At 59.7% G+C, this 12,295-nt stretch overlaps 5 non-coding genes across 5 annotated transcripts; 2 read left to right on the top strand and 3 right to left on the bottom strand.

The window, feature by feature from the left end:
* Positions 1–3,494: 3,494 nt before the first annotated feature.
* Positions 3,495–3,566, bottom strand: Trnae-cuc (transfer RNA glutamic acid (anticodon CUC)). Its single transcript has one exon. It is a non-coding gene; the product is annotated as a tRNA-Glu (tRNA).
* Positions 3,567–3,998: 432 nt separating this feature from the next.
* Trnag-ucc (transfer RNA glycine (anticodon UCC)) lies at positions 3,999–4,070 on the bottom strand. Its single transcript has one exon. It is a non-coding gene; the product is annotated as a tRNA-Gly (tRNA).
* A 564-nt stretch (positions 4,071–4,634) lies between these two features.
* Positions 4,635–4,706, bottom strand: Trnad-guc (transfer RNA aspartic acid (anticodon GUC)). Its single transcript has one exon. It is a non-coding gene; the product is annotated as a tRNA-Asp (tRNA).
* Positions 4,707–5,203: 497 nt separating this feature from the next.
* On the top strand, positions 5,204–5,286 carry Trnal-cag (transfer RNA leucine (anticodon CAG)). The gene has a single exon. It is a non-coding gene; the product is annotated as a tRNA-Leu (tRNA).
* Positions 5,287–6,040: 754 nt separating this feature from the next.
* On the top strand, positions 6,041–6,111 carry Trnag-gcc (transfer RNA glycine (anticodon GCC)). The gene has a single exon. It is a non-coding gene; the product is annotated as a tRNA-Gly (tRNA).
* Positions 6,112–12,295: the final 6,184 nt, after the last annotated feature.

Raw genomic sequence — 12,295 nt, 5'->3', positions numbered from 1 at the left:
CCAGGTTTTTGTCAATTTCACCAGAACCAACCAGCATCGTTGACCCTTTGTCAACCTGGCACACAACCAGGTCCCTTATTGAGCCATAACTGTTCCTTTCTTGTTCATCCCTCAGAGCTCATTTTAATCTCCACACCATCATGTAAAAACATCAAGAACTGTCGTTGGTATTGTTTTTGTTTGTTTGTTTGTTTTCATAATATTTTACTCTTGGGAGCCCCCAACCCAGCACTCAAATAAATACACAGAGACTTATTCTTACTTATAAATGCCTGGGCTTAACTTGGCTCTTTTCTGGCCATCTTTTCTTCACTTTAATTATCCCATTTAATTTTTTCCCCCTCTGAACTTTTACCTTTCTCTATCCTGTATGCTTTTCTTTGCTTTGATTGAGCGGCTGGCTGAATGGTTGTGTGGCTGGCCTCTGGCGTCCTCTTTCCCTCTCCTTTTCTCGATACTCTCCTGACTTCTGCTCCTGTTTATTCCCCCTGCCTGGCAGCCCTGCTCAGCTCTCTCCATCCTAACTCTTGGCCGTTCAGCCCTTTCTTAGACCAAGAAGGTGTTTGAGGCGGTCAAAATAACACAGCTTCACAGAGTTAGACAAATGCAACATCAAAGAGTGCCATCCTTCTTTGCATCATTAAGCAAATATTCCACAACATAATCGAATGGAACACATCTACAGCAAATATGCCACAACCAAGAACTTCATAGGTGCCACAGTCTTTTTCAAGCCAGAGATTCAACGTTCAGTGTTCTTAAAACACACAGAGTTTGGTTGTTGTTATTGCTTTGTTTTGATTTTTTTTCTCCTTGTTTTGTTTTGTTTGAAGTTAAAGGCACTTGTGCACAGAGAAGAAAGAATCCGGGCACGATCATTATCCTAGGAAAGCAAAACCGAAGTCCAACACTGTCACAAGCCCAGGGTCTGGCCTCTCCTGTTCACTGGCTCTCTTGTGGGTCCCGAGGGGGAGGACAGTCACCCTCCCTCAGCTCTGCCATTCACAGCACCTGCAGCTGCTCTCCCAGGCCTAGATGGGCTCCACTCTGAGGCCGCTGCTCCCCTTTAGTAGTTGTCCGGGGTACCCGCCTCTCCAAGACCCCCGCCTTCGCCGGCGACCGCCTGCCTCTGCTGGGCTCTCTTCGGGGTCTCTCTGAGCATGCTCTGTGGAAATGCCAGGCCTTGGCTCTTCCCCACGTTCCACCCCTTCCGGTCGCAGTGGGGTTCACCCGAGGCTGCACCTTTGTTCATGTCCCCTCTCAGCCTCTCCCTGGGCACTCCAGAGCCACCGCCCACCCCAAGCCTCCGCTGCTCTCTGGGATCCATCCTTCCACACCTTCAATGCCATCACCACATAGGCGAGTCCTACTCGTTTTCAAATTGGCTGGCTGGCATGGGGTTCAGCCTCTGCATGCTGACCTTCAGGAAGTCCCCGCTCCAAGGGGGAGGGTAGGGGGAGGGGAGGTTTCACCTCCGCGGGGACGCTGCTGTCTTCTTAATCACCGCTGGCTTCTCAGCTCCAGTGGAGCTGACATTCCCTTCCAAGGTGTCCCAGAGGAGCACAGCCAGCTTGAAGCAGTCAGCTGCTTTGCCCGCCTGCCCACAGTTCAAGGGCCTTTCCCAATCCTGGGGAAGGCCAGGTGATGGGGTCTGTCACAGCAAGACTCCACTCCAGGAACCAGGTTCCTCTGGAGTTAGGGTTTGTATTATTGCGACCAAACACCGTGACCCAAAGCCACTTGGGCAGAGAAGCTTTCATTTCACCTTAAGGCTCCTAAGTCCCTCCCCAGAGGGAAGCCAGGGTGGGATCCCGGAGGCAGGAACTGCTGTAGCAGGTGTCTGTGGGAGAGTGCTCCCTACCGGCTTGCTCAGCCAGCTGTCCTACACAGCTCAGGATTGCCTGCCCAGGGGTGGGAAGGCCCCTGGCCACAACTCGCCACTCCCTCATCCGGTGCCCGCTCCCTTCCCCGCACCCCAACACCATGCCTACTTACCTCCTCTGGGCTGTCCCACATCCATCACTCAGGGCAGGCACACGCTATAGAGACGTTTTCTCACGCTACAGTCCCTCTTCCCAGAGGTGTCGCGTTGCCCAAAGGCAGCTAGCACAGAGCCAGACATCCCTGCATCCCTGCGGTTGGCATTCCACGGACAGCTAGCGAAGGATTGCCCGGTGCCTGCCCTCCCTCCCCCGAGCCGGTCCCCCCCCCCAGGCCTTCTCTCCGAGTCACATGGGTGGCCAGGGGGCGGCCGGACAGACCCTTCCCAGATGCTGCTTCACGCCTGGTGTCTCCAGGCGCCCGGGACTGGGAGGGCTTCTGGGACAGGGGAGGGCTGGAGTCCGGTGGGGAACAGACTCTGTCTGGGCTCCCCCGGATCGACTGGCATCTCCCACTATGCCTGCCATCCGGGCGGAGCTCAATCCAGCCCTCAGCACTCAAGGATCTGACTCTGGGCCTCGGACTTGCTGGCACGGTCAGGACCGAGGGGACCCACCCCGCGCTGGACCCAACAGGTGGACCGACGTTCCGCTCCAGTTTTCCGACTCACACCTGCGCCTGCACCTCTTCCCCACACCCATGAGCTCCCGTCTCCAAGGAGCCGGAGAAACGGGGGCGTTGCAAACGCCAGACTTGGCCTCAGCTCTCCTTAGACGCTCAAGGGACTTTCGAGGAAACCGGGGCTGGGTACACGCACTGCCCACCCCGGCGGCCGGCGGCGCTGAGTAAGGTGACCACACCGGATGCTTTTCGCCTTGATCCGGCCGTCTGTCCCGCAGTAACACCTCCCCAGGGCAACCCCACGACACACCGCAGGTCCCGTCCCTCCCCCTCCCATCCAACACCACCCTGGAGTCTTTCAAGATATACATAAAAAAATAACATACACACAACACACCAACACCTACACACGCACACATACACACTCAGTCACTCACTCACTCACTCACTCACTCACTCACTGAAAAAAAATGGCTTTATTTGTTTGAAGCGGACGTTGAATTGTGAAGAGCAGGGTAAAGCTCACAGGCAGCCTGTGAGGAGGCAGGTGAGGCAGGTGGGGCAGCTGGGGCTTCTTCTGGAGCTCAGAGCAGGCGGGCGACTGAGGCGGAGACTCTGTGGGGTCCATGAGTGGCTCTGATGCGTGTGCTCCAGGGCTGCGAGGTGGTTGGGTGTGCCCGCGTGATGGTGGCGGTGTGTAAGCTGGGCGGGACGGGAAGCAGCAAGGCTGAGCTGTCCAGGCGCAGAGTTGGCGTCTTGTGGGAGACACGGTGGGCGGCATTGGGAAGCGAGGCAATGGGTGAGCTGTGCAGACAGGGAATGGGCTGTGTTGTGATGGGTGGGGGCGTGAGCGCAGCAGGGGCGAGAGAGGCGCGATGCCCCTGAACAAAAGGGAGGCGTGTGATTTGTTGGCGCCAAGAATCCCACGTGAGGTGGCAAGAGGAGACAGAGGGCTTGGAGGAGGCGGGGGTCCAGAGAGAAAGAAGAAAGGCTTCCCTGACCGGGAATCGAACCCGGGCCGCGGCGGTGAGAGCGCCGAATCCTAACCACTAGACCACCAGGGAGCGTCGCAGTCGCCCGACGGTCCCGACACTCGCTTCGCGCAGCCAGGCGGGCAGCCAGCCTCTTGGCCACAATGCCCGCCCGCCCGCCGGTCCGGCGAGAGAGAGCCGATGGCCCCGCATTACCGGCCTTACCAGGATGCGGTTCGGGGCTCGCGGGCACCTGCGCCTACTCCTGCCCTGCCAGCTGCCCGCCCCCGGCTGCCCTCTGGCGATTCTCCGCCAAGCCCGGCGCCTCCCCGCGGATTAGACGCTGGGCCCTGGCGGTTCTCCTCCCGCTAGACACACCCTCAAAACGTCTCGGCCCCCCTGCCTCCTCCCTTCCTTCCTTAGCTCAGTCCAGGGATCGGTCGGTCGCGCGATCACCGGACGACCTGAGAGGGGTGCCAGACAGGGCCAGCCTCGGCCCTGGCCCTTGGCAAAACACCAGCAGCTTGCGTTGGCCGGGAATCGAACCCGGGTCAACTGCTTGGAAGGCAGCTATGCTCACCACTATACCACCAACGCCGCACCGCCGGGACGGCACCCACACAACGCCGGGGACTGACACCGGACAGTGGACAGCGGCGACGGCGACGTGGCCTACCCCTCGGTCTCCGCCCCGACGTCAAAGTTAACGCCAGCGCACGATCCACCGCCAACTGGGGCTCCGCCGATGCGCCCTGTTCCCCGCCGTCCCAGCCGCGCCTCCCGCACGCACACGCCGGGCCCTGGTGGGCGCTCTCGCCACCACCTGACTGCAGCAGCAACCCGGCCCGCCGCCAGGGCCTCGGGGAAGAGCGAGCGTCCGGGAGCGCTCGGGGCGGGTCACCAGCAAGACTCGCCTGGCGCAGCGTGGGCTCAGGGCACGAGAATCGCACCCGGGCGGCTCTGACACCCGTCGCCTGGTCGGGAGGGCGACCCGATCCCAGACGTCGGAGGGCTGGGCCCTGTGCCAGGTGCCAGGCGAGGGACCCGGGGGTCCGCAGACTGGTGCGCCGGCCGGGACACGGGCGCCCGATCCCGGCGCTTGGAAAGTGACCAAGGGCCAGCGCGGTCGTGGGCGAAGGTCTGGCTAAAAAGATGGCACGTCTCCTCGTCGGGGAATCGAACCCCGGTCTCCCGCGTGACAGGCGGGGATACTCACCACTATACTAACGGGGAGGACCGCGACCACGTCCCCATCGCCACTCCGGGCCCTCTCTGTCGCTCCAGACAGGCCCTGAGCTCTCCCGCCCACCACGGCCGACCTCCGCACCCAAACCCAAAGTCCCCGGGACGCCGCCACAACGGCCCTCCCACCAGGACCCGAACCCGCAACCCTGGGCGATCGCCGCGACTCCGCCCCGTGCCCCCGCCCTGGCTGTGGAGCCGGGCTCTCCCAGGTGACAGCTTTCTGCCGCCCTCGCCCACGCCATCAGGAGAGGCTGCGCCGACACCTGCGCGGCCCCGGACGCACCCCCACCGCACCCCCGGGACCTGCAGCGACTTTGGCGCCTAGGAGCGTCTCCACGTCCACGCGGTGGACCCCGGGCGAGGCCCGCAGCCTCAGCACCCAGACCGCAGACACCTGCCCGGGGGCCCCGTCGCTCCGGGTCCGCTCGGCGCGCGCGTGGGCGCCGGCTGCCAGCCCCGCGAGCGGTCTCGCCCACAGACCGGACGTCAGGATGGCCGAGCGGTCTAAGGCGCTGCGTTCAGGTCGCAGTCTCCCCTGGAGGCGTGGGTTCGAATCCCACTCCTGACAGGTTCATCTTTTGTCCACCCCACCGAGAGAGAGAGAGAGAGAGAGAGAGAGAGAGAGAGAGAGAGAGAGAGAGAGAGAGATCGCAGCTCGCGCCTCCTTGCACAAGCCCTCCAGCGACAACGCTCCCCTCCGACCCGTAACCTTCGCGGCCACACCTGTGCCAAGAGGAGCGCCCTCCTCTCAGCTGCCACCAACTCCTGGAGGAGAGCGCATGGGGAGCGTGCAGGAGCAAGTGAGGCGGCGGCTACTGAGCGCCCCGGCAGCCCGGCCAGCCAGCCAGCGAGCCAGCCTGCCCGGTGCCATTCTTTGGCCAACACAGGACTTGGTCCACCCCCACCCGACCCCCGGAACTCTTCGCCCAGCCCTCGCGCCGCCAGCCCTTTCGGGCCCATTCCATTCCCTCCAACTGCCGCGGGAGACGCCCACCGCACCCATCTTGGTGGTCTGTGGTCGTCGGGGATTCTCGTGTCCGGAGGGGGCCTTTCCCTGCCAACGCCTGGCAGACGCTTGTTGCTCGCACAACCACGCGCCCGCTCCGTCGGCCAGCAGGGGCAGGGGTGACGCGGGTCCTAGGCGTCCGTCCGGGAGAGGCGCGCTTGAGCCCCAGAGCCTCAGTCTGGACCGGGAACTCTCCTGTCCGTGGCCGTGGCGCTCCCCTGGCCGGTCCATCCAGCCAGGGCCCAGGATCCAGCTGATGGAGGGACTGTCTGGGAGCAGAGGCTGTGGGAGCAGTCGGGGAAGAGTGTTGGCCGTGGCATGGGTGGTTCAGTGGTAGAATTCTCGCCTGCCACGCGGGAGGCCCGGTTTCGATTCCCGGCCCATGCAGAGTCCAGTCCCTTTTGGTCCTCAGCCACACGTCCAGTGTCCCGTCCGACCGGCAGTCCTTCCTAGTCCCAGTCCAAGCTGCGCACTCTGCACACAACACAAGGACTCTTCTTGGCCAGCGCCAGTGCCAGCTGCGCTCCAGTGAGCCAGCGCCTACCCACTAACCTGGTCGCTTCTCCTCAACTCAGCCAGCCAGACCCAACTGCAAAGACACTGCATCCCTCACTCACTTCCTGGACACTTCAAAGCACCGGACATACCTAGCCTCTCCTCTGCACACTCGCGCCAGCAGCTAGCGCCTCCATGGTAGGGACCAGGGTGCCTTATTTCCCCTAGCGCATTGCCCACAGCAACTCCTCTAGAGCATTGAGTGCATCCCAGCTCCCGTGACTCGGCAGGAGGTGTTTCCTCGCGCCCTCTTCCACCATGTGGAGGTGGAGAACCCCACCGCTCCCGCGTCTCACTCGGCCCACAGCCCACCCACACCCTTGGTCATCCGCAGTGTCTTTTGCCCTACAGGACACTACTCTCTCCCTGCTGAGATCTCTCTATCTCTCTGTTTCTCTATCTCTGTCTGTCTGTCTGTCTGTCTGTCTATCTATCTCTCTCTCTGTTACACATACAAACAGAGAGAGAGGGAGGGAAGGGGGAGGGGAAGGGGGAAGGGGAGGGGGAGGGGGAGGGGGAGACTGAGAGGAAGAGTAGAGAGACAGAGACAGAGACAGATAGATGCCAGGCACAGGCCGGAGAGACACAAACACAGATCATTCAATCTTTTTTCCTTCTGTGCCATCGCAAAGCCCTTGCTGGCAGGTCACAGCACTGCTCCCTGGTTTTCTGAGACCTGGGCTAGTCCAGGTGACCTATTGGCCAGCGTGTGTGCCGAGCATCCTCACAAACCCGCCCGATTGACCGGCCAGGCTGACAGTCCATCCTCTCTAGCAAACTCAGTGTGTCCAGAGACTCTGCGCTTCACACCTTCTCCAGCCTCCCATCCGCTGGACCATGTGTCCCTTCCTGCGTTCCGACTCCTCTCTGCTCCGGAAGGCGGTGGCTTCCACGAAGGAAAGCCTTCAACCATCTGGCCCCGGACCCATCCACAGCACACTGGCCAGGGAAAGGTCCTGTCTAACCACAGGCAACTGGCTGGCCTCTGCTGCCTGTTAAGTCCCTGACCTGCCTGCTCTCTGTCTTCAACAGAGGCCAGTGGGAGTGGTCGCGACTCCCCCAGCTTTTTAGTCAAGAGAGTGCAGAAACAGAACCAAGTGGGGCTCCTCACTCGACTTTGGTCTGCAATCAGAGCTGAAACTAGGTCGCATATCAAGAGCAGGAGAGACCGGATGTTGGGACTAGGACATGCAGTTCTTACTCTGGCGATGATGACGGCCACTCCTGCTATTACTTCTTCTTCTTCTTTTCTTCTTCTTCTTCTTCTTCTTCTTCTTCTTCTTCTTCTTCTTCTTCTTCTTCTTCTTCTTCTTCTTCTTCTTCTTCCTCCTCCTCCTCCTCCTCCTCCTCCTCCTCCTCCTCCTCCTCCTCTTCTTCTTCCTCTTCTCCTTCTTCTCTTCTACTAATTCTCTTCTTCTCCTTCTTTCCCCTCTAATACTACTATTACTAATACTACGATTATTTTTCTCATTATACTTCTTCTTTTCCTCCCCCTCCTCCTCTTCCTCCTCCTCCTTTTCCTCCTCGTCCTCCTCCTTCCTCTTCTACTCCTTCTCCTCCTCCTCCTCCTCCTCCTCCTCCTCCTCCTCCTCCTCCTCCTCCCCCTCCTCCTTCTTTCTCCTGCTGCTGCTGCTGCTGCTGTTGCTGGTGATGCTCAGGGATGTTGGAATGCGAGGGAGTTGGAATTGAGCAGGAACACAAGCAGCCCAATCTCTGCCATCAGGCTCCTAGAACCATCTCCTGGGTCTCCTGCCCCTTTGGTTCTGAGTAGGGACCAGGATCATGTTTTTAGTTGCGGTTGTTACTATTGTGATCAAATGTGTGACTGAAAGCAACCTTGGGGTGAGAAGGTTTGATTTCTTCTTTCAACTCCTTAGCACCACAGTGGTGGAAGTGTGGATGGGTGGGGTAGGTGGGGAGGGCTGGGTTTATGGGGCTTAGGTGGTCAGAGTCAGGTCTTGGGGGAGGTGTGGTGAGGGGAGAGACCTAGAGGCAGGAAGTGATGCAGAGGACCTGCATGAGGGCTGCCTACCGGCTTGCTCAGCCTGCTCTCTTATCCCACACAGGGCCATCTGCCCAGGGATTGGCACTGACCACTCACCCACCTCCTCTCTTCACGTGCCCTCCCACATCCGTCGTGAATCAAACAATAACCTACAAACTGGGCTGAATGCCCGGCTCAGGGAAGACTCTTCTCGATTCCCATTCTCTCTTCTCAGAGGAGTCCAGGTTGTTGTAAAGTTCACCAGAACCAATCAGCACCATTGACCCTTTGTCAACCTGGCACACAACCAGGTCCCTTATGAGCCATAACCTTTCCTTTCTTGTTCATCCCTCAGAGCTCATTTTCATCTCCACACCGCAATGTAAAAACATCAAGAACTGTCGTTGGTATTGTTTTTGTTTGTTTGTTTGTTTGTTTTGTTTGTTTGTCTTCATAATATTTTACTCTTGGGAGCCCGCCACCCAGCACTCATATAAATACACAGAGACTTATTCTTACTTATAAATGCCCGGGATTAGCTTGGCTCTTTTCTGGGCATCTTTTCTTCGCTTCAGTTATCCCATTTAAATTTTTTTTCCCCTGGGAACTTTTACCTTTCTATATCCTATATGCTTTTCTTTGCTTTGATTGAACGGCTGGCGGAATGGTTGTGTGGCTGGCCCCTGGCGACCTCTTCTCCTTCTTTTTTTCACAGGACTCTCCTTACTTCTGCTCCTATTTATTCCCCCTGCCTGGCAGCCCTGCTCAGCTCTTAAAACACACAGAGTTTGGTTGTTGTTATTGCTTTGTTTTGATTTTTTTCCTTGTTTTGTTTTGTTTGAAGTTAAAGGCACTTGTGCACGGAGAAGAAAGAATCCGGGCACGATCATTATCCTAGAAAAGCAAACCCGAAGTCCAACACTGTCACAAGGCCAGCGTCTGGCCTCTCCTGTTCACTGGCTCTCTTGTGGGTACAGAGGGGGAGGACAGTCACCCTCCCTCAGCTCTGCCATTCACAGCACCTGCAGCTGCTCTCCCAGGCCAAGATGGGCTCCACTCAGAGGCCGCTTCTCCCCTTTGGTAGTTGTCCGGGGTACCCGCCTCTCCAAGACCCCTCGCCTTCGCCGGTGACAGCCTCTGCTGGGCTCTCTTTCGGGGCTCTCTGAGCATGCCATGTGGAAATGCCAAGCCTCGGCTGCTCCCCACATTCCACCCCTTCCGGTCGCAGTGGGGTTCACCCACGGTTGCACCTTTGCTCATGTCCCCTCTCAGCCTCTCCCTGGGGACTCCAGACCCACCACCCATCTCCAAGCCTCTGCTGCTCTCGGAGATCCATCCTTCCACACCTTCAATGCCATCACCACATAGGCGAGTCCTACTCGTTTTCAAATTGGCTAGCTGGCATGGGGTTCAGCCTCTGAATGCTGACCTTCAGGAAGCCCCCGTTCCTGGGGGGGGGCGGGGGAGTAGGGGTGTGGGGAGGTTTCACCTCGGCGGCGTCGGCGGCACCGCTGTCTTCTTAATCACCGCTGACTTCTCAGCTCCAGAGGAGCGCCATCGAGGACTGTCCCCGCACAGCCAAGGTTTCACCTTGCTGGCTCCGGGTCTCTTGTTCATAAACCACAGATGATTCTTCAGCCCCTGGCTTCGCAGAACCACACCTACTTCATTCCAATCACCCAAAGGGCCCCAAAGGAGTTCTTTCAGTGACTTCCCACGTGCCCACTGAAACTTCAGGTGTGTGTGTGTGTGTGGGGGGACTCCATAGTCGTCATTGTCAGCATGGCTCTCGACATTGCCTTCCAAGCTGCCCAAGAGGAGCACAGCCAGCTTGGAGCAGTCAGCTGCTTTGCCCGCCTGCCCACAGTTCATGGACCTTTCCCAATCCTGGGGAAGGCCTGGTGATGGGGTCTGTCACAGCAAGACTCCACTCCAGGAACCAGGTTCCTCCTGAGTTAGGGTTTGTATTATGGCGATCAAACACCTTGACCCAGAGCCACTTGGCTTAGGCTCCTAAGTCCCTCCCAGAGGGAAGCCAGGGTAGGATCCCGGAGGCAGGAACTGCTGAAGCAGGTGTCTGTGGGAGAGTGCTCCCTACCGGCTTGCTCAGCCAGGTGTCCTCCTACACAGCTCAGGATTGCCTGCCCAGGGGTGGGAAGGCCCCTGGCCACAACTCGCCACTCCCTCATCCGGTGCCCGCTCCCTTCCCCGCACCCCAACACCATGCCTACTTACCTCCTCTGGGCTGTCCCACATCCATCACTCAGGGCAGGCACACGCTATAGAGACGTTTTCTCACGCTACAGTCCCTCTTCCCAGAGGTGTCGCGTTGCCCAAAGCCAGCTAGCACAGAGCCGGTCATCCCTGCATCCCTGCGGTTGGCATTCCACGGACAGCTAGCGAAGGATTGCCCAGTGTCTGCCCTCCGTCCCCCGCGCCGGTCCCCCCCCCCAGGCCTTCTCTCTGAGTCACACGGGTGGTCAGGGGGCGGCCGGACGGACCCTTCCCAGATGCCTCTTCACACTGGTGTCTCCAGGCGCCCGGGACTGGGAGGGCTTCTGGGACAGGGGAGGGCTGGAGTCCGGTGGGGAACAGGCTCTGTCTGGGCTCCCCCAGGATCCACTGGCATCTCCCACTATGCCTGCCATCCGGGCGGAGCTCAATCCAGCCGTCAGCACTCAAGGATCTGACTCTGGGCCTCGGACTTGCTGGCACGGGCAGGACCGAGGGAACCCACCCGGCGCTGGACCCAACAGGTGGACCGACGTTCCGCTCCAGTTTTCCGACTCACACCTGCGCCGCCTGCACCTCTTCCCCACACCCACGCGCCCCGGTCCCCAAGGAGCCGTAGAAATGGGGGCGTTGCAAACGTCAGACTTGGCCTCCGCTCTCCTCAGACGCTCTAGGGTCTTTCGAGGAAACCGGGGCTGGTGGGGACGCGCACTGCCCGCCCCGGCGGCGGCGGCGCTGAGTAAGGTGAGCACACCGGATGCTTTTCACCTGATCCGGCCGTCTGCCCCGCAGTAACACCTCCCCAGGGCAACCCCACGACACACCGCAGGTCCCGTCCCTCCCATCCCTTCCAACACCACCCTGGAGTCTTTCAAGATATACATAAAAAAAATAACATACCTACACACAAACACACACATACACACACGCTCACACGCACACACGCACACACGCACACTCACTCACTCAATCACTAAAAATATGGCTCCACTTGTTTGAAGCGGACATTGAGTTGTGAAGAGCAGGGTAAAGCTCACAGGGAGCCTGTGAGGAAGAAGGTGAGGCAGGCGGGGCAGTTGGGGCTTCTTCTGGAGCTCAGAGCAGGCTGGGGAGTGAGGTGGAGACTCTGTGGGGTCCATGAGTGGCTCGGATGCGTGTGCTCCAGGGCTGCGTGGTGGGTGTGTGTGCCCGCGTGATGGTGGCGGTGTGTAAGCTGGGCGGGACGGGAAGCAGCCAGGCTGAGCTGTCCAGGCGCAGAGTTGGCGTCTTGTGTGAGAGACGGTGGGCGGCAGTGGGAAGCGAGGCAAAGGGTGAGCTGTGCAGACAGGGAGCGGGCTCTGTTGTGATGGGTGGGGGCGTGAGCGCAGCAGGGGCGAGCAGAGGCGCGATGCCCCTGAACAAAAGGGAGGCGTGTGATTTGTTGGCGCCAAGGATCCCGCGTGAGGTGGCAAGAGGAGACAGAGGACTTGGAGGAGGCAAGGGTCCAGAGAGAAAGAAGAAAGGCTTCCCTGACCGGGAATCGAACCCGGGCCGCGGCGCCGCCGAATCCTAACCACTAGACCACCAGGGAGCGTCGCAGTCGCCCGACGGTCCCGACACTCTGCTCCCGTAGCCAGGCTGACAGCCAGCCTCTAGGCTACAATGCCCGCCCGCCCGGCGAGAGAGCCGATGGCGGCGCATTACCGGCCTTACCAGGATGCCGTTCGGGGCTCGCGGGGACCTGCGCCTACTCCTGCCCTGCCAGATGCCCGCCGCCGGCTGCCCTCTGGCGATTCTCCGCCCAGCGCGGCGCCTCCCCGC

This window comes from Peromyscus maniculatus, chromosome 11, assembly GCF_049852395.1.
Source record: "Peromyscus maniculatus bairdii isolate BWxNUB_F1_BW_parent chromosome 11, HU_Pman_BW_mat_3.1, whole genome shotgun sequence".
In the NCBI taxonomy this organism is placed as follows: domain Eukaryota; kingdom Metazoa; phylum Chordata; class Mammalia; order Rodentia; family Cricetidae; genus Peromyscus; species Peromyscus maniculatus.
Note: the sequence above shows the minus strand (reverse complement) of the source record. Positions and strands in the feature narration are given on the sequence as shown.